Source organism: Ictalurus punctatus, chromosome 20 (assembly GCF_001660625.3).
Source record: "Ictalurus punctatus breed USDA103 chromosome 20, Coco_2.0, whole genome shotgun sequence".
In the NCBI taxonomy this organism is placed as follows: Eukaryota; Metazoa; Chordata; class Actinopteri; order Siluriformes; family Ictaluridae; genus Ictalurus; species Ictalurus punctatus.
The window spans coordinates 17,624,603-17,651,726 of NC_030435.2; the positions used below are offsets into that span (position 1 = coordinate 17,624,603).

The following is a 27,124-nucleotide window of genomic DNA, read 5'->3' on the forward strand; positions in this document are numbered from 1 at the left end:
GACTATTCCCAGAGTGATTTTTTTTCTCTCAACTTTCCGTACTTTCACTGTTTGGTTTCTGTTACATTACTACTTTAAACTGTATTATAAATATACTCATTATGGAGCCTGTGTTAGTCCAGAGAAAAAGGGAACACCTAAAGACAGCATAATTATTACAACCTTATTGAGTGTGTATGTGTGTGTGTGTGTATATATATATATATATATATATATATATATATATATATATATATATATATATATATATAACTTTGACAACATGATATCCATTAAAAAATATATACATCATGCACAAATACTGGTAACCTTTCTAAATATGAGCAAAGGAGGCCGTAAAAAATTCTTTGTTGAACCTTCTGATGTTTTGTTTAAAAAAAAAAACAAAACACAAAAATACTCTGCTCACATGGATATCGGGCAATTGCAAACACAACACAGGTTTAGCCTAAAAAATCTTTGTTAAATATGTGTGCAACAATTATTACCACCCATATGAATTCATATGAGAAATATGTGAAGTATATTCCCATTGATATTTTAATATTTTTTTTTTTAGCAAACCTGGGTGATTAGGAACAGTAAATTGTTCAACCATGACTTCCTGATTCACAGGGGTATAAATATGAGGTAACCAACAGGCCAAATTCCCTTAGTCATTCATAAGAATAGCTGTGTAGTTTAGCTGTGATGTGTGGCAAAAGGTTGTTGAGCTTCACAAAATGGGAAGTGACTATAAGAAAATACCACAAGCCTTGAAAATGCCCATTTCCACCATCAGGGCAATAATTAAGAAGTTCCAGTCAACTGGAAATGTTATGAATCAACCTGGAATTGGACACGTGTCTATAATGTCTCAACGCACTGTCAAGAGGACAGTTTGAGTGGCCAAAAAATCTCCAAGGATCACAGCTGGAGATCTAGAGAAGTTAGTTGTATCTTGGGGTCAGAAAGTCTCCAAAACTACAATCGGAAGTCACCTACATCACCACAAGATGTTTGGAAGGGTTTTTAAAAAATCCTCTACTCTCATCCAAAAACAAACTCAAGCATCTTCAGTTTGCCAGACACTACTGGGACTTCACGTGTGATCGGGTTTTATTGTCAGATGAAACCAAAATAAAGCTTTTTGGCAATAAACACCAGAGGTGGTTTTGGTGCACACAGAGAGGTAGCCATATGGAAAAGTAACTCATGCCTATGGTTAAGTATGGCTCTTTAATGTTTTGGGGCTGTTTTTCTGCCAGAGGATCTGGACATCTCATCATACATTGCATCATGGACTCTATCAAATATCAACAAATATTAAATGAAAACATGACTGCTTCTGCCTGAAAGCTTCAAATGGTAAGATCTGTGGTTAGATCTTCCAGCAGGATAATGATCCAAAATGTACATCACAAAAATGGTTTACTGACCACAAAATCAAGGTCCTGCCATGTCCATCCCAGTTCCCTTAACCTGAAACCCATAGAAAACCTGTGGGGTGAACTGTAGAGGAGAGTCCACCAGCGGGGACCTTGAAATTTAAAGGATCTGGAGAGATTTGGTATGGAGGAACGGTCTCAGATCCCTTGCCAAGTATTCTACAACCTCATCAGGTATTATAGGAGAAGACTCAGAGCTGTTATCTTGCCAAAGGGAGGTAGGACAAAATACTGACTAAAAGGCTACCAATAATTATCACACACACCTATATTTAACAAAAAAATTTTTATGTACCTGTGTTGTGTTTGCAATTGTTTGATATCCACGAGAGCAGAATATTTTTGTGATTTTTCTTAACAAAAGATCAAAAGTTTAAACATTAAATACTTTTTCAGTGTTCTTTGCTCATATTTACCAAGGGTGCCAATATTAGTGCAGGGCACTGTATATATTATATATATGTGCTTCATTTCCATGATCATGCTTAACTTGAAATGAGTACATGTGAATTTCAGTGTGTACACAACATTTATGGCAGCAGTCCAGATCAAATCAAACAGGAGAGCCTAAGGCAAGTGGCACGTCTCTGAATCTGACAGTGAAGCCGCTTTAAAGTTGACAGCTTCGTTGGAAAACTTGTGTAAGCGTGGTTTTATTTTTACACACGGGGCTTTCACATCAGCAGAGATATTTAGCGTCTCACACACGTTAAGAAAATGTCACTTATTCTGAACTGGTGTCTCAGACGCTAATCGCTTGCGCGGTGACGCACAACACACACACACACAGGTGTGTGAAGTGTTCATGCAAAGTTTAAAATGTAAAGGCCACCTATCCTATCCACTACACGGCCTTCACACCATAAACCACAGCTCGCATTACCGTGTAATAAAGCCGTTATATCTGTCAGCTATCGCATTTATTCAGCCGTGCTACTGTGTGTCTAGCCAGCGCCCTTCCCCCACGCGCACATTTCTCCCTCGCGATTTGAGCCCGTTCTGCAACATAATGGCCGCTACTGCGCATGCGCGAAACAGTTCTCCATAATGCAAATACCACTGCGCCACACACACACACACGACGCAGCTTGAAATCCTCGGATTATACAACGAACGTACATGTTAACAGATGAATAAAATCTGCTGTTCGTCACACATATTTGAATTAAAAGAGAAATGTATATTTACTCCACTCTCCAGTAAAAGCTCACCTCGCGACCCTCGGACGTTTCGAGAACGTTCCCCGTAGCTGCAGCTCGTGCCGAGCGGAAAAGATGACGTCAAGCGCCCGAGCGTCACCTCGCCCTCTTTCCTAAACGTGTTCACGTCTCTGTGCGCGGTATTTCAATAAGGGGGGGAAACAACAACAACAACATGGCGAGCTTACACCGCTGTAAGTCTGACCAATTAAAGCAAATACACACCTGCAGACTTAGCGTGACTTTAGTACGAGAAGTTCAAAATGGAGGCAGAGATATTAGTATGAGGCAGAGGCATGTCCTGCCCCAGCTGAGCGGACGCAAACCTTTTTAAGCTCTGCGCGGAGCTCGCGCGATCACGTGGCCCAGCTCGTGCCAATGAGCGCGAGGTTCGCGTGTTTTTGCTCGGCTTTTCTTAGCGACTACCAGCGATGTTTTCAAACCGACCCGTAAGCTGGAGAGAAACGTCACACAGTCGTAGGCTCATGACCATTTTTGAACATTTTATTCAACGAACGAACGTCTTCTTGTGAGGGGAAAAAAACCACGAACAAACGTCTGCTTGGTTTCCTCGCGCTGACCTGAAGTGGAACTAGAAAGGCAATTGCTTACGGTAAGCAGGAAAGTCTTCCTTTGATCATAAACCAGCACTTTGCTAGCTAACCGTGCGCGCAGCTAACGTGGCTAGCGTGCTAACTTCAGTACAGGGTGTTTGTGTAACGTTAGCTTTGACATGTGTGCTGGACGGTGCGGGGAAATACCGCTGCTTGGGCATTATACACAACCAGGCGTTTGCGTTTAAACACACCGCGGGACACGGAACGCTGTCTTTATGGCGGTGCAGCACACGGACATATTATCTTTCTGCTCGAGCTGCGGCGTGTCGACGACGGGAAGGGGCCGTGACGAGCAGCGTCGCTCTGGCGGGACTGGGAGGGAATGAGGAGCGCTGATGTTAGCACAGCTAGCGGAGAGAGAGATAGAAGGAGGGAGAGGGAGGTAAAGTGAAGCGCCGTCGCTATAGCGCTGCTGTGCGCTTTTGTCTGCGGCTGGAAGGGTGGCGCAGTCTGCAACACTACCATCTTTCAGTCCTCTGCTCTGAATCGAAACATTTCCCCTTTACATGTCTGTTAAACGTGCAGTACATCAGCTGCAGTGCCTCGAACACCGCCTCTATTGTTTTTCTCTCGCCTGGAGAACTGAAATATCAACGCGATTGTTTGACACTTGGCTGTAAACGTTACATCCGGCGATCTGGTCTTAAATATATTGTAGACTCAGGTGATTTCCCCTGTGTGTGTGTATGTGTGTGTATGTGTGTGTATGTGTGTGTATGTGCGTGTGAGTGTGTATAACATCTATATGATTGCATTATAGCTATAATAGTTGTATCTGCGACACGCGACGGCATTGATAAACCCAGGCGCTGTGTTTCGGGGGGTGTGTTTCTCTCTCTCTCTCTCTCTCTCTCTCTCTCTCTCTCTCTCTCTGTATGTGTTTCTCTCTCTCTCTCTCTCTCCGTGTTTCTCTCTCTCTCTCTCTCTCTCTCTCTCTCTCTGTATGTGTTTCTCTCTCTCTCTCTCTCTCTCCGTGTTTCTCTCTCTCTCTCTGTATGCGTTTCTCTCTCTCTCTCTCTCTCTCTCTCTCTCTCTCTCTCTCTCTCTCTCTCTCTCTCTCTCTCTGTGTTAGTTACCACAAAGCTGGATTTCGTGAGCGTCCTTCTTGCAAGAAGCCTTTTGTCTAAAGGACGTGGTTTGCCATCGAGAAGGCGTCTTTCTTTCTCTCTCTCTTTCTCTCAGTTCCCACGATCCTGATTTCCTTATCCGTGTGTTTTCCCTCTTTGGTTAACAAAACAAACTCTCTTTCTACTACGTTGTTTACTAGCACTGCTATTGAATAGACACGGATCGGTCTTTACACTACGACAGACACACACACACACACACACACACACACACACACACACACACAAACACACACACAAACACACACACCAGCTCTAATGTTAGGTCAGATATTATAACCATGAGCTGCTGCGTTATTGTAAATCAGGTAGCATCTCCTCCTTAATCATAGTTTTTTATTTTACAATTACTAATTTAAAAATCATAGACATGTGTACGGCTTTTATAAATCCCAATATCCAGGAGTATACTTCATGCCTGGATATTTTTTGTTCACAAAAATCAAACTAGCCTACAGTCAGGGCTGGCTAATGTGATCGATTCTGTCACGGTATGTTTTTCTGCGATATCGTGACCTCTATTTAAAAAAAATAGATTTTATTATTACAGCGAAAAATTGGGATCACGTCACGTGATTTGAAATATTGTGCTGTATTATTTTCCTCCCTTTTAGCGTTAATTTTATTCAAATAACTTATCACTGAATTTTTCACTGAATTTTTTTGTGTTAATTTTAACACTACTGTTTTACTGGCAGTTTGTCCTGGTGAGTAGGTATAATAACATAAAATGTGTGTGTGTGTATATATATATGTGTGTGTGTGTGTGTGTGTGTGTGTGTGTATTTATATAACAGAGCACTGCACATGATATACCTAGATAGATAAATAAATAGATAGATAGCTAAATGGATTTTTATTATCTATCTATATGCCACTGTAATTGGTAAATTCCTGTGTATCATATATGTTTAGTGAATAAACAGTTTTGTGTGTGTGATATTATGAGTCACTTATATACTCACATATACAGTGTTCTCCACTAATATTGGCACCCTTGGTAAATATGACAAAAGAAGACTGTGAAAAATTGTCTTTATTGTTTAACCTTTTGATATTTTGTTAAAATAAATTCACAAAAGTACTCTGCTCTCATGGATATCAAACAATTGCAAACAAAACATAGGTTTATAAAAAAAAATATTTTAGTATAGGTGTGCGACAATTATTGGCACCCCTTTAGTCAGTATTTTATGCTACTTCCCATTGGCAAGAAAACAGCTCTGAGTCTTCTCCTATAATACCTGATGAGGTTGGAGAATATATGGCAAGGGATCTGAGACCGTTCCTCCAGACAGAATCTCTCCAGATCCTTCAAATTTCAAGTTCCATGCTGGTGGACTCTCCTCTTCAGTTCACCCCACAGGTTTTCTATGGGTTTCAGGTCAGGGGACTGGGATGGCCATGGAAGGACCTTGATTTTGTGGTAGTAAACCATTTTTGTGTTGATTTTGATGTATGTTTTGGATCATTGTCCTGCTGGAAGATCCAACCACGGCCCATATTAAGCTCTCAGGCAGAGGCAGTCAGGTTTTCATTTAATATCTGTTGATATTTGATAGAATCCATGATGCCATGTATCCTATCAAAATGTCCAGGTCCTCTGGCAGAAAAACAGCCCCAAATGTGCCTATGTGTTACCTCATATTTATACCCCTGTGAAAATGGTTGAACAACGTCCTGTTCCTAGTTCCATTTGTGTATGTTTTTTCTTAAACAAAATATCAAAAAGGTTAAACAATAAAGACATATTGTCACAGCTTTCTTTTATCATATTTACCAAGGGTGCCACTATTAGTGGAGGGCACTGGATAGATAGATAGATAGATAGATAGATAGATAGATAGATATAACAATCACAGTCATATGATTATATACTTCTCTAACTGCCAAGTAGTGTCTTTGTTTGATTCCATGTAGAGTATTTTGGCTTTCTTTCTGGCTTATTTATCTGATTATCATTATTTACTAGTGTACATGACAGGGATTTGACGAGCAGTTCAACACAATAACATACAGCACCATAATATATGTCCATACCGTTATCTACAATTAAAAATACTGCAAATGGGTGATGGTGTAATTACATAAAGTAAGAAGATCCTGGCCTGTTACATAACTCCTGGAGCACTGTAAATGTTGTTGTTTTTTGCAGAGGTATGTGTGTCTTCTCAATCTATAAAACTAAGTGACCTAATATCATGGCCATGTTAATATTTTAGCTTTGACTCTTTGTGTGTTTTGGACAAAATATTTCTCTTGGGCTGTATTCTGGACCATAAATCAGATCTCTGCACCCGCTCCAGCAGTCCTGCGTTCACACACTCGCAAAATGACATATTAGGGATTATCCGAAGCTCCCAGTTTTCCACCGGGCCGCTGGCCAACAGAAGCTTGTGGTCGCTCGGTTTTCCACTGACCCCCTTTTTCAGACGTTTAGCCACATGTACGAGGTCTCGTATGAGAATTGGTCCACTTTCAGCAGGACGTATTCGAGATGGAGCTGTAGGTTGTTTGTCAGATTTTCTAGTGCTGGATTGCTTGAAACTTGCTCATCGTTCATGGTTTGTTTATGTGGATAATCAGGGTTTTGCTCGATTATGGTTCGCACGACAGAGGAAATTTATACCTTAAATGTCCTCACATTATTGGGAGTAGATTTTATTTATTTTTTTTTATCCTGCAGCATTATCTGTCGCAGTTTAACCTCACACACAGTTTGCATTAACACATATCTGAGTTTCTTGTCCTAGCTCTGCCATGAAACAGATTTAGTCGCATGAAGGTTTTTAAAATAAATTTTTTTGAATTGTTCTTTGTACCTTGTCTAGGCCTGCACAATTAATCATATTTGAATCACGATCAGTTTTTTTTGGCTTCCATAATTAATCAAACATAATCCTCTGCGATGGTGGTGCGCATCCAGAACTAAAGATCAGCAAGGCACGGTAGACCAGGCGTGCTGTATGGTGGGCTTATTTATATATTTGGAGTGTTTTAAGTAGCTTTACAGATGTGTATTTATGTGATCAAGGAGCTTACTCTAATGAAGGTTTATTGAGCTTAGGATTCCCTAAATCGGTGTAATAAATGTAATCAATAATCGCATTTTTTTTTACTATTGAGTGAAATAATCACGATGAATAATATTAAACTGTTTTCACACCCTAGTGAAGAAAAGTGAAGACCTGGGGACTTTCTGTCCTGCACAGTTTAAAGTTTCCCTACTGCCGACACACCCAGTTCAACTGGTCAGTTAATTATTAAGCCCTTAATGAGGTAGGACAGGCGTCCAGGGTCGAGAGAACCCAGGCATGTCGAAGGTTGAGAGAACCCAGGCGTGTCGAGGGTCGAGAGAACCCAGGCGTGTCGAGGGTCGAGAGAACTCAGGCGTGTCGAGGGTCGAGAGAACCCAGGCGTGTCGAGGGTCGAGAGAACCCAGGCGTGTCAAGGGTCCAGAGAATCCAGGCGTGTTGTGGGCAGAGAGAACCCAGACTATGCAGTACAGAGGGTTCTGAGGACTGGAGATTAGAACCCTTGTGCTATGCGTATTGGACTGTCTCTTAAAACCAATAGTCACAAGACTCAACCGAGGTTAATTCCTATAAAGTGACGGACACTAAATTAAAGTAAATTCACAAATGGAAATGAAGAAAGAGAATATCTCAAGCTAATTTAAAGTGCATCGGTAGTTTGCATTTAATCTTGGCACCTTCATAATCTCTCACTGGTTTATTCTAACCCAGACTTTGATGAGGATTTGAAATATTATTGAGTTTTTGTTCCATGCACGGAAATCATCTTCCACTGCCATGAGGGACTCTCATGATCTTGAAAATATTTGCATGACATTTAATAATATAATCTGTTTCCTGATGTTGATTTCAGAGTGCAGTATAGCTAGAAGACTTAAAGACTGTTAGCTGATTAATTGGGCTCCCGAGTGGCACAACAGAAAAGCCAGGCAATGCCACAGACATCCATAGCGAGGAGTCACGGGAGCAAAGCGTTCGTTTTCTTTGGCTAGGAGGGATGGCGTTCTCTCTCTCTCTCCCTCTCTCTCTCTCTCTTTCTCTCTTTCTCTCTCTCTCTCTCCTGTCAGTCACAGTGAGACTAGCAAATCTTGGACATCTGTGAGTTCATGTATGAGGAAGAGGGCGGACCGCGTTTTCCTCTGAGGGTGTTACGCCTCCCCGTGACGCAGAATGGGCAGCGGATCGGAAAAAAACATGAAGCACGCAGCTGGCTGTCTCGGAGGAAGCCTCGTATTAGCCTTCGTTCTCCCTGGTTGGTAGCACAGTAATGGACGGTGGGAAAATATAGGGTAAACGTGTTAACTGATTAATAAAATGAACCCAGTACACACACGGTACGACTCTCATGTTGCGAAATCTGTTACAGAACGTTAATAACATGCTAGTTAAATTTGTATAGAGTATTATTAGCGATTACCTGTACAATGTGCAGCTTTACACGATTAATAACAGCGATGTAGGTTTACAGTCTGCAGTCTGCGCCATTGGGCGATGAAGATAAGCATTTCCACGCTGCTCATCATGTGAGCAGGGGCTGCTGACTGTCGGAGAGAGACAGAAACAGGCATGCGTAAGAGCACACTGACTCACACTCTTACCCATTAGACATTGCCCTTTGTGTTCAGAGCCGTTCCCGTGAGAGACCCCTCGCTCTGCTTCACATTCGAGCTGGATGCCATTTTTATTTTTGCCTTGCTCTTTTTTTTCCAAAACATGAGAACATTTTTTTTTTTTTTATGTGTGTGTAAGTGAAGGTGCTTTGGTTTTTCAACCCCAGGTTATTTGGAGTAAAATGTGTGCATTTTGACTAGAATTGGGGCTGAGTGTAAAATCTATAAATGTCTTTTTTTGAATAACTATGTTCATGTAGATTCATTCATTTTTTGTTTCGTTTTGCATTGCTCTTTAATTGCAGGTTAAAAATCACTGACCCCTGTGATGAACATATCAATGTTCTGAGGCTATTACGTACATGCATCTCGTTCTCCACACTATTAGTGGTGGTGAGATCCTTTTAGTCTGCTTGTTTTTCTAAAGAAAGGCATTTTATTACACGCAAGCTTCCTACAAACTCATGACAGACACATGAGTTGAATATGTAAGATCCAAGACCTTTGAGTGTCCATTTGTCCTGAAGCTTTGCATTATATTCAAATATTGCTGGTGATTAGGTGAAGTTTTGAGTCGTTTGAGTTTTACATTCCATTAAGAGGTTATCGCCAGTGACCTTCAGGGGAAGTGTGGACTTTCTGCTCCAAGTTAGAAAGTATGCCTAGAAACAATGCCACGTTTTGTCTGTTCTTTGGAACGCACACTTTCCAGGGGAAAATCCCAGAAACAAGTCAAGTCCCACCTGAAAGAGCCGTCTGCGTAGGAACGTGGTTGTATTGTAACCAGCTGATGTGGTGAATTGTCCGTGGCTGTGGTGTGGACTATGCTGGAAAGAGAATGAGTCATAAAGGTACTCGCTGAATCATTGGATTCGTTTTCTAATGTTTCGAAACCGAATTAGTCAAAAATGAGTGACGGCACATCTGGCTACAAAGCTGAATGAATCTATTTGAAGCTCAAGACAGGAGTACCGTGAAACTCAACCACTTAACGTTTTATTGTTTTTGTTTGTTTTTGTTCTCTTTTTATGAGAAATTTCCTGCGTCTTTCAAATGCAGGAACTTCCCGATGCTCGATTCATCAAGCCTTTTACGTACAATGTCGTTTCTGGTTGTAGCTTCAAATTGTAAATAAAGCAGCACCGCTGTTATATGAAAAACTGAACATCGTACAGCTCAGTGAGCAAGACGATGATCATTTGAGCTCAGTTCTGTATTTATGACCCAGCTGTCTGCTTTATTAAAAACACATGGTAGCTGTTAGTTGTTTTGGTTCGAAGCTTTTCTTGTTGTTTTCATACTGCCACCTGTAGTACTGCCGAGTGCAGATGCGATGGCCAAGCCAAAGCCACAGAGAGTACCCAAGATTTAAAACTCAGGAAGGTGGTTTTCACTTTGCTCGGCTCTCGTAACCGTTTTCTCTACAAGAAGGATGCGCAAACCTTTTTTTAAAACCGACGGTTTGCATTATTTACTGACGTAGTAAGCTGTAATCACCAAGATTAAAACCTGAACACAATCCTTACTTAAAGGTTTAAATAATAAATTAAAAATGCTGTATATATATATATATATATATATATATATATATATATATATATATATATATATATATATATATATATATATATATATATTTAAGAAATAAAATCCAACAGGGCATGCTATTATAGGAAAATAAGCCACAACGGGGTGGTGTTATTGCTTTACTGCCCATAAGTTGATTATTTATTTACCTATAACAAAACATATACCAACATGTTTTATATTAATTATCCAGCAGCAATTTGCATATTTGATACGATATATCTGTTGTTTTTGAATTTAATGTTGTTTAACAGCTGCAAAGCAAGTTATATTCTTACATTTTCCATTCTGCTTATCCAGGGTTTTCACTAGGTTTTCAGAGGGCTTAGGTGCAGTCTGGGTTTGGGGCATGGTGGGGATTGAGGGGTTTGAAACTATTCAAAGGAAATTTTTAACTTATTTTAAGTTTTCATGTTGTTTTTGACCAATATCCTTACCGTATTTGTGAAGGAAAGCTGGCAACACTTATTGCACTTACAGTCAAAAGTCTGTTAATTTCACCAAATACAGTTGCAATCAAAATTATTCAACCCCCATTGCAAATCAGGTTTATTGTCAAAATGACTTTCAGCTGTTTGCAATGAACCAATCAAACAAAAGCAATTGAAATAGTTCAACACAACGAATGCTGCATGCTTCCCAAACTTCAACTGAAAATGCAATTTATACTGACTTCTCCAGTTTCAAAATTATTCAACCCCCCGAATAGAATCCCTCACAACAGCACAAATATGCAAAACAGAACAGGTGTTGTCTCAAGCACACCTGATGCAACCAATCAAGTGCCTCATTTGTTGTACCAGATGATCTTGAGCTGGAGTACATGAAATACCTGAACTGGCTAGGGGCAGAAAATATGAAATACCTGGACGGGGCACAGAAAGGAAGCTGACCTGCAGCAAGACTTGGTGGCAACAGGCACTGAGGTTTCATTTAGCACAACGCGTGTACTAAACGCAGAAGTTTTCCATGCCAGAACTCCAAGACGTGCACCACTACTGACCCAAAAGCACAAGAAAAGTCAGCTCTAAATCATATAAATAAGCCACAGAAGTTTTTGGATTCTGTTCTGTGGAGCGATGAAACAAAACTGGAACTTTTCGGCACGATGGATCAGTGATATGTCTGGAGGAAGAGGAATGAAGTAAGAACACTGTGTCCACAGTCAAGCATGGTGGTGGCTCGGTGATGCTCTGGGGCTGCTTTGCATCCTCTGGCACTGGAAAGCTGCAGCGTGTGGAAGGCAAGATGGATTGAAGTATCAGGAAATCCTAGGAGAAAATGTCATGCCGTCTATGAGGAAGCTGAAGCTTGGGTGTCATTGGACCTTCCAACAGTACAATGATCCCAAGCATACCTCAAATTCCACCAAGGCTTGGTTGCAGAAGTCATCCCGGAAGATTCTACAGGGCCATCACAGTCACCTGACTTGAACCCCATAGAAAATCTCTGCTGGGATTTAAAGAAGGCGGTTGCAGCACACAAACCCAAGAATATTTCTGAACTTTGCGCCATTGCTCATGAGGAACAGGATAAGATTCCTCGCTGTCAGCGTTCACAGCAAAAGGTGCTCTACTAAAAAGAAACTTACAATGAAGGGATTGAATAACTTTGAAACTGGAGAAATCATTTTAAGTTGCATTTTCAGTTGAATTTGGGGAAACCACTTGAAGCATTCATTGTGTTGAATTACCTCGGTTGCTTTTGTTTGATTTGTTCACTGCAAACAGCTGAAAGTCTGTAAATTCTGACAATAAACCTGATTTGCAATGGGGGTTGAATAATTTTGATTGTAACTGTATGTAAGTTAGCTTGGTTAGCAATTTCTTTAGTTGTTTTATAACATTAGTTATATCTTTTGCTATGCTATCTCTGCTATCGCATCCCCAAGAATTACTCCCTAACAAAAAGTTTATACTTCTTTATAATTTATTTGTTGAGGTTTACCTTATCGATTTGGTTTGGTTTGCAACTTGCTTATCCGAGTCGATAGTTGTAACTACCATCCTAAATTGACAGTACAGAGAAATATCCCATCAGCTGTTTGATTAGCCTGGAGATGAGCATCTGTCATACTCCAATCATGCAAACATTTGTTCAAAGACTGATCATTCATTCCTGTTGCCAGATTACCATTTGAGACACAGCCAAGTCTCCATTTTTTTGTCAGTGCATTGAACTCTCACCGTTGTTTTTATGTTCATTCTGATATGTTGTCTGAATTCCTTTTTACTTTCATTTGGCTTAAGGCACTCCACAAAATACTTAGGTGCTGCTCCTAAGCCTTTCTATGGTAGGGAAAACCTTGTTATCCTACACAGTGTCACAGGGAGCCTGGAGCTTATCCCAAGGAACTCTGGGTACAAGCTGGGGGACAGGGATGTGACGCTGAGGAATTTCCCCACTGGTTAATCAATGTGTGACAAGTAATACCGGTATCACCGTTGGGTGGGGCTGGGGTTGTGGGGGAGGGGGTGTTTCTATGAACGCCCGTGCAGCCGTTTGCATTTCACTTTCGCTTTTGAATTAGCAGCAATTCAGAGGCGGCAGTTGCTTGAATGGTGGGTTCACTATTATTCTTAATGAAAAACACAAGAACTACAAAAAAGTCGTTATATTAAACACCTGACTTTCGAAACCAAATTTTCCGTCGTCTCGTCAGTCAGCTCGCCTCAGTCTCGTCACGTGATAAATTAAATCGATCCCTGATGATCTGTGCTGCCACTCATGCTGAATTGAGATTTCAATTGTAGCATCCATTCTCTAACTGAACTAAATGATTTTTATTACTATAAAAAGGCAAAATGATGGTGGGGCAGTGCTGGGAAAGTGATGTAATCAGTGTGCAGCCCCAACACTGAGAACACTGACTATCACAGCAAGTCTAGTAGGGGACAGGCACACACATTCTGGATAGTTTGGAAATGCCTGCAATGCATGTCTTTAGACTGGGGGAGGAAATCCCTGAAGAACATGAGAACATGCAAACTCTGCACACACACAGTGCAGGATTCGAACCCCAGAGTTGCAAGGCAAGCATGCTAACCATTAAGCCACTCTACCCCCCATGTAGTGTTACATGTAGTGTTTAGTTACAAAATAAACATATACTTACACAAAAACCCTGTTACACATATTTTTGTTAAATAACAATTAAAATGTATTATTAGCCTTATATCATTTGGTCGCTCACTTTATAGGTCTGAGCGCATTAATATAAAGCTGCGATGTTTCCTGCAGCCTTCACTACTGTCAGAGCCGCACCTTTTAACACCTTCTGATCAAACAGATTCGAGATTTCATCAGCACTGTGGTAAAAGGTACTATATTCAATATTGAATTGTTTAGATGTCATTCTAAGGCCTAAATAATACTAGTAGCTAAGGCTGTAAACCTCAGACTTCCACACAATGTGATCTGATTTCAGTAGATTAGGTAATGATTCGATATTTGATGATATCACTGAATCATCTTGCTTATGATCGTTGTCTCGATTCATTTCACCGATTGCCTTTTAAATCAATGCATCAATCCAAATCGTGCGATTTTGTAACATTCTTACTAGAAGCACTATAAAATTGTAGTACATATCTTGTGTGATTAAATGCATTACTTTTATTCCCAGTAGTCATAGCACAGGTCAGGTCAGGGTCCTTATCGGACCTGATAAGGGTATATAATTATTTTATAACTAGGGATGTCATGATACCAAAAATCTAGTAGTCGGTACCGATACCACCAAAAGTATACGATACTCGATACCAAAGTCGATACCACGATGTGGTATAAAAATAAAATAAATAAATAAATAAAAATTCTCCTGGAGGACATCCTCCTCTGGCTGATACTGGCAAAGAGAGAGAGAGGGAGAGAGGAGGGGGGAGAGAGAGGGGGGGGTATTTTAGTTATCAAACACTGTCCGACAATGAGTTGAGGTGCACTACTAAACATGCGCACACACACACGCACGCGCATGCACACAGACGCGCGCGCACACGCACACCTTGTACTCTGAATGCAAGCATTAGTTTAAATTCACTGATATGGTGGCAGACCAAACAGATTTATTAAAAGCATGAACATTTGAATAATTATTAGTGACATTAGGCTACATTTTCCCGACAGGACACAGGCTGAATGGCGATGCATGGTCGCCCATTCGGAGGTAGTTTATAACACTGAAATGAGTTATCGTCGTTAACAAATAACTGGCTACCGCTAACGTTACGTGGAGCATAATGTTAGCTGGTTTCACGGCCACAATGCCAGCTACCTCAAACAAACATAATATAGGACAAATAGGAAGCACAATATTTCTGGTGCTTCGCCAAATTCCAGATGCTTCCTCGTTTTGTTTGAAATGAACGATAGCATCGGTTGCACACCGGAAACCGATACTAGCTTTCCTCTCTTTTCCTCTCAACGAGTCAGGGCAGAACTAAACTTGTTAAGCTAAGCTAATCTTCTGTAGTTTTTCTTGTGTGCTTGTAGGCTTTCTTCTTCTTCTTCACCACTTGTGGACTGACTAAAACACTTGCGCGTATTTGCTGCCCCCATCAGGTCCGGAAGAATCGCAACCTCTGTACGTTCATTACAATCGGTACCAACGGTACTGCAGAAAAACAAGTACCGTCACGTTTTAAGAATGTTGCTACCGACTTGGTACCGAAGTATCGGTTCTCGTGACATCCCTATTTGTAACAATATAGAAATTTAAATTCACTAGGTGGCATTATGAATACTTGATTTTGCTTCATGGGATGGTGAATGAAAGAAAGTACTGCATGTGATAAAGGAGAATTGCATTGTTTATGCTGTACTTCAGATGTGTACGTGGCAATATTACTCTGAAAATGAAGTAGAGGGGTCACAATGTTTCTAGGTATGCAGCTGGACACACCCTACACGCTTCAGAATATCAGCATTTGTCTGAAGGTGGGTCGACCCACAGTGCACCTCTGCACGCTACACTTATTGGGTGGCTGTGGATCAGGTGGTAGAGCGGGTTGTCCGATAATCATATTTTGGCGGTTCGATTCCCGGCCCATGTGCCTCCACATGCCGAAGTGTCCTTGGGCAAGACACTGAACCCCAAGTTGCTCCCGATGGTAGCTCTGCTACCATTGGTGTGTGTGTGTGTATTTGAGAATGGGTGAATGAGACACAGTGTAAAGCGCTTTGGAACCATTAAGTTTAAGAAAACGCTATATAAGTGCAGACCATTTACCATTCATCCATGAACCCATAAATCCATGTCCCAGCTGGGGATGACTGGATGAGGAGACTTGGGCTGTAGCACCTTTCTGACAGTAAAAGGCGTCCAACAGGCAATTTATTGTCGGAGGATTCATTCTGAACAGCGAAGACTAACTGTTTTCTTCCAGGAAACCTAGTCTGGCTCTCTACATGGAATTTAAGACTGGCTTTGATAAAGTTTGGAAGCAGGTTTATAAGACCATTCAAAATGCTTAAACAGATGCGTGTCTGATAGTTACCGCATTTCCACCACTTTTTTATGTCTCAGACCTTTGCACAGGTAGGGTGTTGGAGGGGTTTATGATGTGCGTTCTCATCTTCTGGTCTTGGAAAGATGACCTTTCTGAATTGTTTGTACCCTCAAGGATTCTAAGCTCAGAAGTAGGAACTCTGTCTAGTGGACTTGGTGGGTGAGGAAGGTGGACTTGCTTGTACCATTGGATGACCTCGTTGATCCCTCACTCAACTAGGATCAGCATGACTGACCTGTCCGTTGACCAAGGGGTTAATAAAGCCACGGGACGGTTTTGGCTTTAGAAAGAGGAGGTTCGAGCTCTACTGCACCTGATGAAACACTAGATAGTACTTCAGTGCTGACTTCAGAGTCAGATCTAGGGCACATCCGTGCATGTTACATTGAACTGAACTGAAGCTTATTGGATAAATCGAATCATATCAGAGCAGTAGTGAGTTGAACTGTATTGAAACATTGCTTTGTTTAAGCGTGTTATTTTTGTTGGGTATATTGCTTGTTTAGATGCGTACCCTGCGTAGCCTGACATCGATGATGGAAATAAATTTACTCGTCTATAGATTTTACCCAAAACCTCTGTAGTGAATAATTAAGGAAACTGTGTTCTGTGTTAGCTGAGAACATAATACAGGCTATTTAACATGGTTGCACCATCATATCAGGGATTTATTTACTTAATTGTTTGTGTTCGGCGTCAGGCAGGAATACGCTGCTCCAGTTGGGAAACGCTACAGCTGAGCAAAGTTTATTGTTTCCCTGCTTCAGTGCTCTAGAGTCCATGCTTCTCAGGTTTAGCTTGTTAATAATACTACAGGTGGTCTACCTTTTTAAATGTTTTATCATCCCGACCTAATCGCCAGCTTTTCTGTAAACGCGTAGATAAAGAAATAGAAAACAGTCGTTCACGGTTTTTGTTAGGATTTTCACATGGTCAACTTCCATTTGTGTTTTGTTTTTATTTACATGGTTTAGATTAGTTATGCTCGGGGAACTGTGGCAGATGTGTAATCGTTGGGATCTAAATGTGTATCAGGAACATCCTCAGTTTCTAATAGTTTCTTTAAAAAAAAATCTGATCCACGTCAAATTTAAAGCAGTTGTTTGAGTTATGAATATACCACAGCGTCCCGAGCTGATCCATCTTCTCTGTTAAAGATTTTAGCTGGAACACTTGTAACCCGAGTCGGACATGTGCTGTGGGTTGACATGGGTTAATACAGTGAAGCCATCTCTGACATCACAGATCGGGTTTATTTAGTGAATTGTCAAAGCAGAGTGTGTATTGAAAGCAAGTGAATTAATTGCTCTCTGTACACTGGTTTCAAAGAGGATGTGAAAATGACACTCTTCGACATGCCTTAAAGTGAGCTGTGTGCAATAAACAGTGAAGAACATGCTTATACGACTGTGTGTGTGTGTGTGTACGTGTGTTGGAGCATGCTGATTGCACAACACACTCTGCTGGTTGTTGTTTGGAGTGGATTTTTGTTTTTTTTCTGAGGATCTCTGCTTCTAACGGCTGCTGAATAGTTTGGCAACCATGTGCTTCTCTCAGAGTGTACGGACGTCATGTTTTTGTTTTGAAGCAGTTGAATTTTCACTCTGAAATGTACGACAGAAGTAGAAGCACCTTGACATTGAGTCTGTGTAAATACAGGAAATGAAATGTGCTCATACGGTTACGGCTTAATAGTGAAGTAAATTAGAAAGTATTACGTTTACACTAAAATCTGAAGAACGAGAGAAAGTAAGACAAATACATTGTTGTTATATAAGAGCAGGCTAGTACTACATGACTAGAATACATGGGTTGCAGCTTGTAATTCCCCACCTACAATCGATAAAAACCACAGAAAACGCCCCCTCATCTTGTAATTTCAACTCGTCAATTTGGGGTAATCTTCTCAACTACCAGTTCTTTCCCTGTTTACGTAGTGATGTCAAATCAACATGGTCATGGACGTTGTGAATAGGGCTGCAACGACTAATCGATAAAATTGATAATTAAAATAATCGACGACGGATTTGATTATGGATTAGTCTGGTCTGTGACATCACCGTGGATAACCCCCCCCCCATCAGTGATGTCACTTCACAATGGTGAAAAATGCATTTCTATGAATAAAACACATCTGAGAAACAGCAGAGGTCACAGAGTGCGCTGCTGTGGGATAAGTGAACGATCCAGGTCGTCCAAAACACGGGAATGTTTTATATTAAGCGCTTCAAACAAACTCGTAAGTGTATTAATGTGGCTTGTGTTGTCGGATGCTGCGGCAGACGCTTGTGCGGTTTAATGTGTTCCAGACATGTTTTCTTCAGCACAGAAATTTTTATCTGTAAATGCATTTTTTTATATAGTGATTTAACTTCTGCTTTAACACTTGTGGACAATCAGTTGTTTTGTTTTTCAAAAATATAATGCTAATATATATATATATTTTTAAAATCCTTTACACAATGTATAGCATAGCACACACAGATACACTTAATACCTTTTTCCTAGCCTTCAGTTTGCACAATGTTTGAAGGACAACACTGGACAGAATGTGAAGTAACATGTTTATTATTTTTATTTTTAAAATACAGAAAATAAAAAATTGGCCATCTATTAAGGATCAGATTAATGATTAAATACTCTAAACAAACCACACCGCTTGAACCCACAACCTGAACACTCTAAACAGTTTGTTCACCTCTGTATCAGCCCGGGTCAGCTCATAAGGAGGGCACGTAGGAGGTTAATTATTCTCGCGCTTCTCTGGCCAGACCTACACTCATCTGTTGACCTTTGCACTAATGCCTGTCCACCCCCTTCTCTTCCTCTCCACACCACTCTTACTCATCGTTTTGGGGTTTTTTTTCTTCACTGGCTTACTCTTTGCTCATCAGTTCACCATTCTCCGTTACTCTCTCTGTCTCTGTTTTTAACGGTCAGTAGAGATAAGCCAGGGTGACTGTGTAGATGTTGCTGCCATCACACATGGTTAAAAGATACATTCAGAAAGAAAGCAGCGCTGCAAGTAAAAACAAGGAAGAGTGCAAACATCTACGTACAGAAACATGTGCAGGTGGAATGTGGTGCACATTTCCACACAGTGTGATCTGCAGTAACAATGCAGTGCGTTGTTTTGTGCTCATGTGGGTATGTGTGGCCATTAACCTAGTTTCTGAGCTGCACAGAGCAAGCTTCTTAAAGCAATGTATACTGCTTCCTATGAAGTTGAGATCTCTTCGTGTGCAGACGGATACGAATATTGCATCATTGGTGCAAAGCGATTTTAAGCAGCCCAAAAAAACCCACTGACAATATCAACCAGTTTTGTGTGGTCAAAAACATAGATGACTTGGTTCAAGAGAGCCTTACTCATGCGTGTCTATTATAAACAACATTCAAGCTTGAAATAGCACTATAAATATAAAACAAGCAAATGATCATTTAATTCAGAGGGAATTATTAACCTAAAGGAGTTTCTGTGCATGAATAACATGACCGATTTCAAACAAAAAGATGGTTTTATTTAGATGTATTTCGTTCGGTACTTGTTATAAATCGACATGTCATGTTCTTTGGATTTTGAGAATAATTACTCCTTAACCATTTGTCACACTATAATCTGCATAATCTCCAGAAAGCTTTGGCTCTGACTACTTTTATGAAACGTGTTTCACGTGTGAATGAAGTATGTGGATTTGTGAAACCGAGAATAAGTGTCGTGGAACTCCTACAGGTCGTGTTCATTAAGTTTGAATATCTGTCGTAGCTTAATGAGAAATGTTTACAGGGTCACGAGCGGTTCACGTACACGATCGCCGCAACGATTCGAGAATGCTGAAATGAATAATCCGAGGTAAAAGATCCGACTGGGAAAGAACAGATTGTTCTTACACACATCTTGTTTGACGTATACTGTGTAACATACTCTGTAGATTAACACTACTGATTAGGATACATGAAGCGTCTGGTGTTAAATTGTCACGATATGTGTTTGTTAGAGGTTCAGATCCTGATGTCTTCTTTTTATGTATTTAAAAAAAATGTTTTTTCTTTTTCCCAAGCTGACTGGAAACGGTCCATTTGATGTGAAGATTTTGTAGCTTTAAAACTGTAAAATGTAAATAATAGTAATAATAATAATAATAATAATAATAATTTTTACAGATACACAGAAACAATCCCTAATTCCTGTGTTTTACAGACAACCTAAAATCAGACCTGACCTTTAATTTGTCCTTGGTCAGATCGAACAGGATTCATCTACTAATCACTTTGAAATACATCATTTAGAGGCAGCAATTTTCTCATACTTAGAAAATCTTTGGCTACGTCCGTGTATAATCACAGGCAAGATGAAAGAAAGATTAAAAAGTTATTTCATGTCACGTTTCACTTTCCCGCTCCTCGAGCTGCTGTAGAGCAGAAACGCAAAGATGTTTGAGGGCCGAACGCAAACAAAGTTTGATTCATAACACTTTTATTCACTGTTTTTTCCCCTGTCCCTTTATCAGACCCGAAGTTCTCACACTTCTAAATAAGACTCTGATTGGCTGTAGTGTAACGTAGCACAGCCTCGGAAATGTCACGACATCATTCTTTACATCCCGAACAAAAATCTCAGCTCTTTGTTCTGATCCATGTCCCAAACAGCAGTGCGTGAAAACCCGAGAGGCTTGTTGCACTAAACTGGTCTCCCTCTGTGAGTCTGCGTTTAGTTTGAGAAAACCCGACAAGGTGGATTGGTTTTTAGCAGTTTTCATTGGCATGGTAACTTGCACTACACAGCTGACCTGCTCTGGAGCAGATATTATTCTGGGTAAGAAATCACGAACCCAAATTGGACCAATCAAATGTGAGCAAAGTGATGTAAATCTGATGCATCAACGTTACCCCTTTAGTGTTTGTAGCAATGGCTTCCCCCATTTGTGGAGAATCCTGTGGCACACAGGGCACAAATAACAAGAAGGTCACTTCAAAGGGAGAGAACGTTTAGGGACGGACACAGTCCCCTGGGTTTTCCTGATGACTTTCTATACGAAAGCTTTTAAGATTTCTAGTTTTACAATGGTATGGTTGATCTATCCTGGCTTCTTGAGCAACACATGAAAAATCTGATCCACAGAAGCCATGCTGTTGCTGTACCGCGAACTGAAAGTGTTGGTTCGCGGATCTTTGCGGGTGAAACATATTTCCACGTGGTGGCATTATTCTTGTCCTAATGTATTTTCCACAAATCGATATTTATTTCATTCATATTTAAGTAAAACAATTGCCAATTATATTAAATGAAATTACATGAAATACGTTGGGGTTATCAGTTTATCAATACGTTAATTCTCATTGCAAGCCTATAGTACACTTGCACATTTACACACATCAGAAATTTTCCCAAGCTGTGGCAGCCACAACGCCATTACTTTGTATGGTTAGTGAGGGCTTAAATTCCCTGCATTTCCACATAATAATTTCTTGCTCTTCAAATGAAAAGGATTTTTCATACTTAAACCTGGGTTGACCTGAAAAAGTTAATAACCAGCGTCATGAAACCTTTTAATCTTAATAAACCCGGGTAGGATTTGTTTGGTTTTGTTGACTCAAAACTTGTCAACTCTGCAGCTCTGAGTTGTTCAACTCGCTTCGTACAACAGTCTTCAGGCAGCGATACAGAGCATCTGTTTTGTTTTTGACCTAAATTTGTGTGCCAGACATAAATGGTCGACACCGACGAACCCGTTCAGACGCGCTACCTCCGGATGGAGCTCTCATCAACTGGAGGCTACAGCCTGGCGATTTAGGATGGTACCGCTTGAAGTACCATGAAATAGTTTTCATGGTAATATGCTTCTCGCCCTAAGAACAGAGAACCAGTGATGATTTTTATTTTGAAAAGTGCACTTCACAAGCCAATCAAATACTGGTGGATAAAACCCTCCAAATCTCTCCTTTTGCTCATGTTGCAGATGGAAAAATGCAGTCTGAATATTTAATAGTTTAATAATAGTCTCCGCATCTTCTTCTTTAAACGTGTTGGCCGTTTATATCAGCCGCTGCTCGCACCGTAGCCTGAATTAACCCTAGCCATGTTGAATTTGGCTTTGTGATGAAGCAGAACTGTAGCATCACCGTAATATTTAGCTAGGAACATGTTTAAGGAACCGTGAACGCGCTTCTAAATGAAACATTTTAATTTAAGGAATTGTAAGATGTTCAGCAGAAAACAAACCTTTCTTCTGTTCATCTGGACGCGAACTTTACCGTTGTTGATCGCTCAACAAATTAATCTAATGAAATATTTGGGACAGCTGAAAGCCAGTGTGTTGCAATTTTACTACTGGGTGATGTGCTGGAGGCACAGCGGTGATTTTCCTGCTGAGCACATGTGCTGTCATTACTGTGTTTCCTTTCCTAGCGTTCCTTTTTGACTCGTCACCGATGGAGAGGTGTTTATGTACAATGATGTGCTATTTCCATCAGTCAGGTTTGCGAGGTAACTAATAGACATGGCACACTGACTGACTGCACTGTCAAGCTTTCGGTATCGAGTTTGAGACCGTGTTAGTCTTCCTTTCTCATACGCGTCACATATGAAAGGAAATGCATGGTGTTAGTGGTGTAAAGATTATTTGAAACAAGGCTCGCGACTCTCGAGTAGGATATTCGTTGTGAAATCCTGACTATATTATGTAGGGTGTACTTCCTGTAAAAAGTAGCTTTTTCTTTCTTTCTTTTTTTTTTCTTCAAAAAACCCTACTAGTATCTGCTATCAAAAGTACCGGTACTCTTGGTAACAAGTCGGTACTAAATAGAAAAAAAGTTGATGGTACCAGATTTTCATAAGTACTGGGTCAACCCGGGAACTTTTCATGGGTGCACCATGTACCAAGAAGACAAATTGGAGCCAAAGCAGCAGCAGCAGCTCCGCCGGTTACCATGGCTGCATCTGAAACCGCATACTTACCTACTATATAGTATGCGAAATACATGAATTTCTCTCGGATGCTCGTTTACCTGTTTCGGTGCTATTTCCGCTAAGTGTATAAAAGCCGCATCCCTAATATTTATGTGCGGATAGATTAACGGTGCATTCAGGAAGACCGGCTGCTTAACTGCAGTATTTATTCAAGCAGTTGAGTTTAAAATGATGGAAGTGGTTGCATTATGAATGTTGTAGCATAGTTGCAAGAAAATGTCCTCGTTTTTGCTTACCTAATGGTTAGCATACGTGCGTTAAATGAGTCTTTATTGGTCACATATACATTACAGCACAATGAAATTCTTTTTTTCATTTTTTTTCGCATATCCCAGCATGTTTTACGCTAATACGGTCAGGAGTCTTCATTAAACATTTAATGGTTTAACTTTTATTGGGGTAAAATAAATGGGAGGGCATGATGGGGTTTACTAATTTTACACATCAGAGGCTTTTTGGTGAGCAATAAATCAGAAATTTATATTTTGGAAAATAATAGATGTGTGGCTAGCACTGTTTATGTCTTTAATATCAGTGAGTTGTCTGGATAAATCTAGTAGCTTTAATGATGAAATACTTGAAGTACAGTATGGCATTTTTAAAAATACGTTTTATATTGATGTTTAACTTTATTAATAAATAAGTGTGTTGTTCAATTAGCATGTTTTTGTGTTTTGATTTGGTACAGAGTACCGTGGAATTTTACTGGTAGCGACTACTGAAATTTTGGTACCAAGACAACCCCTACTATGCACACTAGTTTTCAGGAGCTGATAGGCTAGCATACTAATGGAGCTAATACCATAGGATCTGTGCTGACATCTTCTAGATGAAAACAAGATTTTCTCTCTCTTTCTGCTGCTTTAAAGTCATATTAGGATCAGGTTAGTTATTCAGGGGGACGTCTAGTAATTTAAAAACAAACTTTATTGCTGATTCATTCCAACAGCAATAAAACAACCACAGGAGGAGTGAGTTTCTAGCAGGTTGCATTTTCTATAAACCTGGATGTTTGTGTCACGTGGTCATATGATCATGCCCCATTCACAACATGGCGTCCAAGCAGTCGAAGAGGCGCTGATGTAGAGAAGCTCTTGTTTCAGTTTGGGGCAAGCCAAGGCTCCAGCAACAATTCAAACATATAGTGTGTTTATTGTTTTAAAGTATATGACAGCCATCCATTTTTCTTTTCCCAATTTGTGAAGTGTTTTAATGTCAGGGAAGGGTCATGTGCTACAAGACTAAATGTGACAAGTAACAGTGGTCAAACTTCTTTCTCTTTTTTTCCCCAATGCAAGGTGATGTCTGCATAAAATCCCAGACCTTCATATCCAGACAGGACTAAAATTATTAGACAACCACCAAGTTCGGTGAAAAAGAGGAGGTAATTCGACCTGTAATTTTCTCAGAGGAGGACGGAGGAAAACGCCGACATGGCCAATCCGGATGGAAATTAAACCAAAGAGGAGCCCCTGTAAAATAGGAAATTACCCCAGGACCCATTGAAATGTAATCCTGCCTGGATAGGGCTTAAGATAGTGTTTCACTGCTGATTCAGTCCAACTTAAAGAAATCGGAGATTAGGAAGTTCATAGCCGCAGATATGAGACTCTACTCAGGCGGGTGGGGAACACTGGATTCAAAAACACATTCGCGCTACAAAGAGCTGTTGAATTCAAAGACCTGCAGGGTTGCCAGGGTTGCAGGTCTTAAAACCAAATTTCGATTGTTTTGAAACAAAGTGACGGGTGGAAATTGTAAGGTGGTTAGGATCTTCCTTTTCCAATTGCTGAACTTTTTGGACCAGTCTGTTTTGTGAAGTGTTTGAGTCGTGGTTGGCGTGGAGATTTCACTGAGACCAGGCAACAGTGCACACCAGCGAAAGCATCGCCAGAGAGCTCACACAGAACTGTCGTTATTAAGTTTCAGTTATTGAATGTTTATAACATGAAATGTTGTAATCAATTTAAAACGGAAACTTGAGGAAAATATTCCGGTTCAGGCAACGCTCGTTTTTGCTGTATGGAAAGTGTATGGTATATTGAATTAGAATTTTGTGTGACATGGTATCAATTCAAATAACAAACCAAGACAAGCACATTGTGGGTGTCAAAGGGTGACAGATTAAAGGAAAAACTCGAATAAATGAGTTGAGGAAACGAACGGGTGTAGACGCTTCCAGACAAATGTGTTGCATGATATGGTTCAGCGACACACCACCATGCTGTGTGGCAAAGTGGGCTAATTATTGTGACTGAATGCAGAAGCTTCAGACACAAACACAATAGGAACAGTGACTAATGTGACAGCTGCATTTGGATCTACGGGAGAGACCTCAGTCATTGGCCGTGATGCTCATAGCAATAAAACACAAGAGACCGTTCTTCAGGTGGCGATGTCGGAGCAGGTTGTGATCATATTGTCGGCAGGATCAACCGACCCCCACAACAAACACGGCACTCGGACAAGCAAACCCGGAGCGTTCACACAGCACGTGCGATGGAAAACGCAAACAACGTGTTAAAGCAGTAGGAGAGATCAGATTTGAGCGAAATTTGAAAAATATTTTCAAAGCAATTTTACAGAATATTTTTGGTGTGAATTTATCTCGAATATCGCGGGATTACTGAAACCCCTGATTGGCATCGTAATGCCAGTAGAGCTGCAGGTTTAGATGACCATTAATGTTGGCTGTAAGTGGTGGGAAAGTAGACGGAGTAGCCAGTGCTCCAGCCAGCCCGGTTCAAGAGGAGACGATTGACCAATCAAACTGGAACTGTTTGCGTTTCCATTCCAGTGCCAGCCATGCACGTGTGTGTGCGCGTGTGTGTGCACGTGCACTTCTGTGTGGACATGTAGGGGTGTGTGTGTGTGTGTGTGTGTGTTTGAAGTTCTTGAGTATCCAATCTGTCATTTACCTCCCAGAATGTAGTGAAATTCCAGTTCATGTTCATCTTGGGATGTTAGTTGCGTTATTGTGTGTAAGCCTTCTTTGCTAATGCAGTCCTCTCTGAAATACATAGATTTTTATTTTATCTGTATTTGCTTGTGTGTTTTTTCTTTTTGTTTTTATTAATTTCTTTGTCTCTAGGAGTTAACACATCATAGACTACGTTTACATGGACAGCAGTAATCTAATTATTTACCTTATTCTGAGTAAGATAATATTGTGGTTAAGGTGTTCACATGAGTCGCTTTTAGAATATTCCTTTCATGTTCCCGTTTTACAGCTTATAGAACATAGATCCATTAACAGCACACGTCATTATGTCCCCATGCCACGCCGTCCGACATTCCCTCCAGAATTTCATGTATCAACATACAGTTCGTGTTTGTTATGGTACTGTATACAGTTTTGGGTGTTTTATTTTTAATTTTACAAAAGCTTCAAGTGCGGTTAATTATTTGTCATGCTATACGTGCAAATAGACGACTGCTTGATGCCATGGGCTGCGTCCCAAACCGTGTACTTACCTACTATATACCAGCCGAAACACATGTATTTCGCCTACTATATACATGTATTTTGCCTACTATATACATATATTTCACTTACTATATAGCAGGTAAGTACGTGATTTGGGACGCAGCCGTGCTCTCTTGTTTGCCGTCAAACGGTTGAGCACTGCCGTGTGTGTACGTGTCCTGTCGCAAAATGCGGTGAAAACTCCCACACGATGTTAATAGTGTGATTAAGGTGTGTACATGTCTGTAATACACTTCGATAACGCAACTAAAACAGGAATACTCCATTTGTGTTTACTTCGAGTATGACTTTAGCCGGATTAAGGTCATCAATAATCACTGTTTACATGCTAGTTTCTTAATCAGAGTATTGTCTTAATCGGGTTAATATTGGATTATTGTTGTCCATGTAAATGTACTGATAATTCTTAGAAGAGGATGGCTGGGATGTGGCTGTTATTATTTAACATTGTGGTTTACTCAGGGTTTTTTTTTTAAATGAAATAAACAGATCATGTTGAGGGCAGATTTCCCCATGCTACTTCTTTTCTTGTCACAATTAGACATCAATAAATCTTAC

At 40.4% G+C, this 27,124-nt stretch overlaps 1 protein-coding gene across 2 annotated transcripts in view; it reads left to right on the top strand.

Annotated features, from left to right (window-relative positions):
• Positions 1-2,509: 2,509 nt before the first annotated feature.
• ankrd12 (ankyrin repeat domain 12) overlaps positions 2,510-27,124 on the top strand; it is a 46,890-nt gene continuing 22,275 nt past the window's right edge. For both annotated transcript variants that reach the window (XM_053688561.1, XM_053688562.1), the window contains exon 1: positions 2,510-3,239. The gene's annotated coding sequence lies outside the window, so the exon portion shown is untranslated. The remainder of the gene's footprint in view (positions 3,240-27,124) is intronic.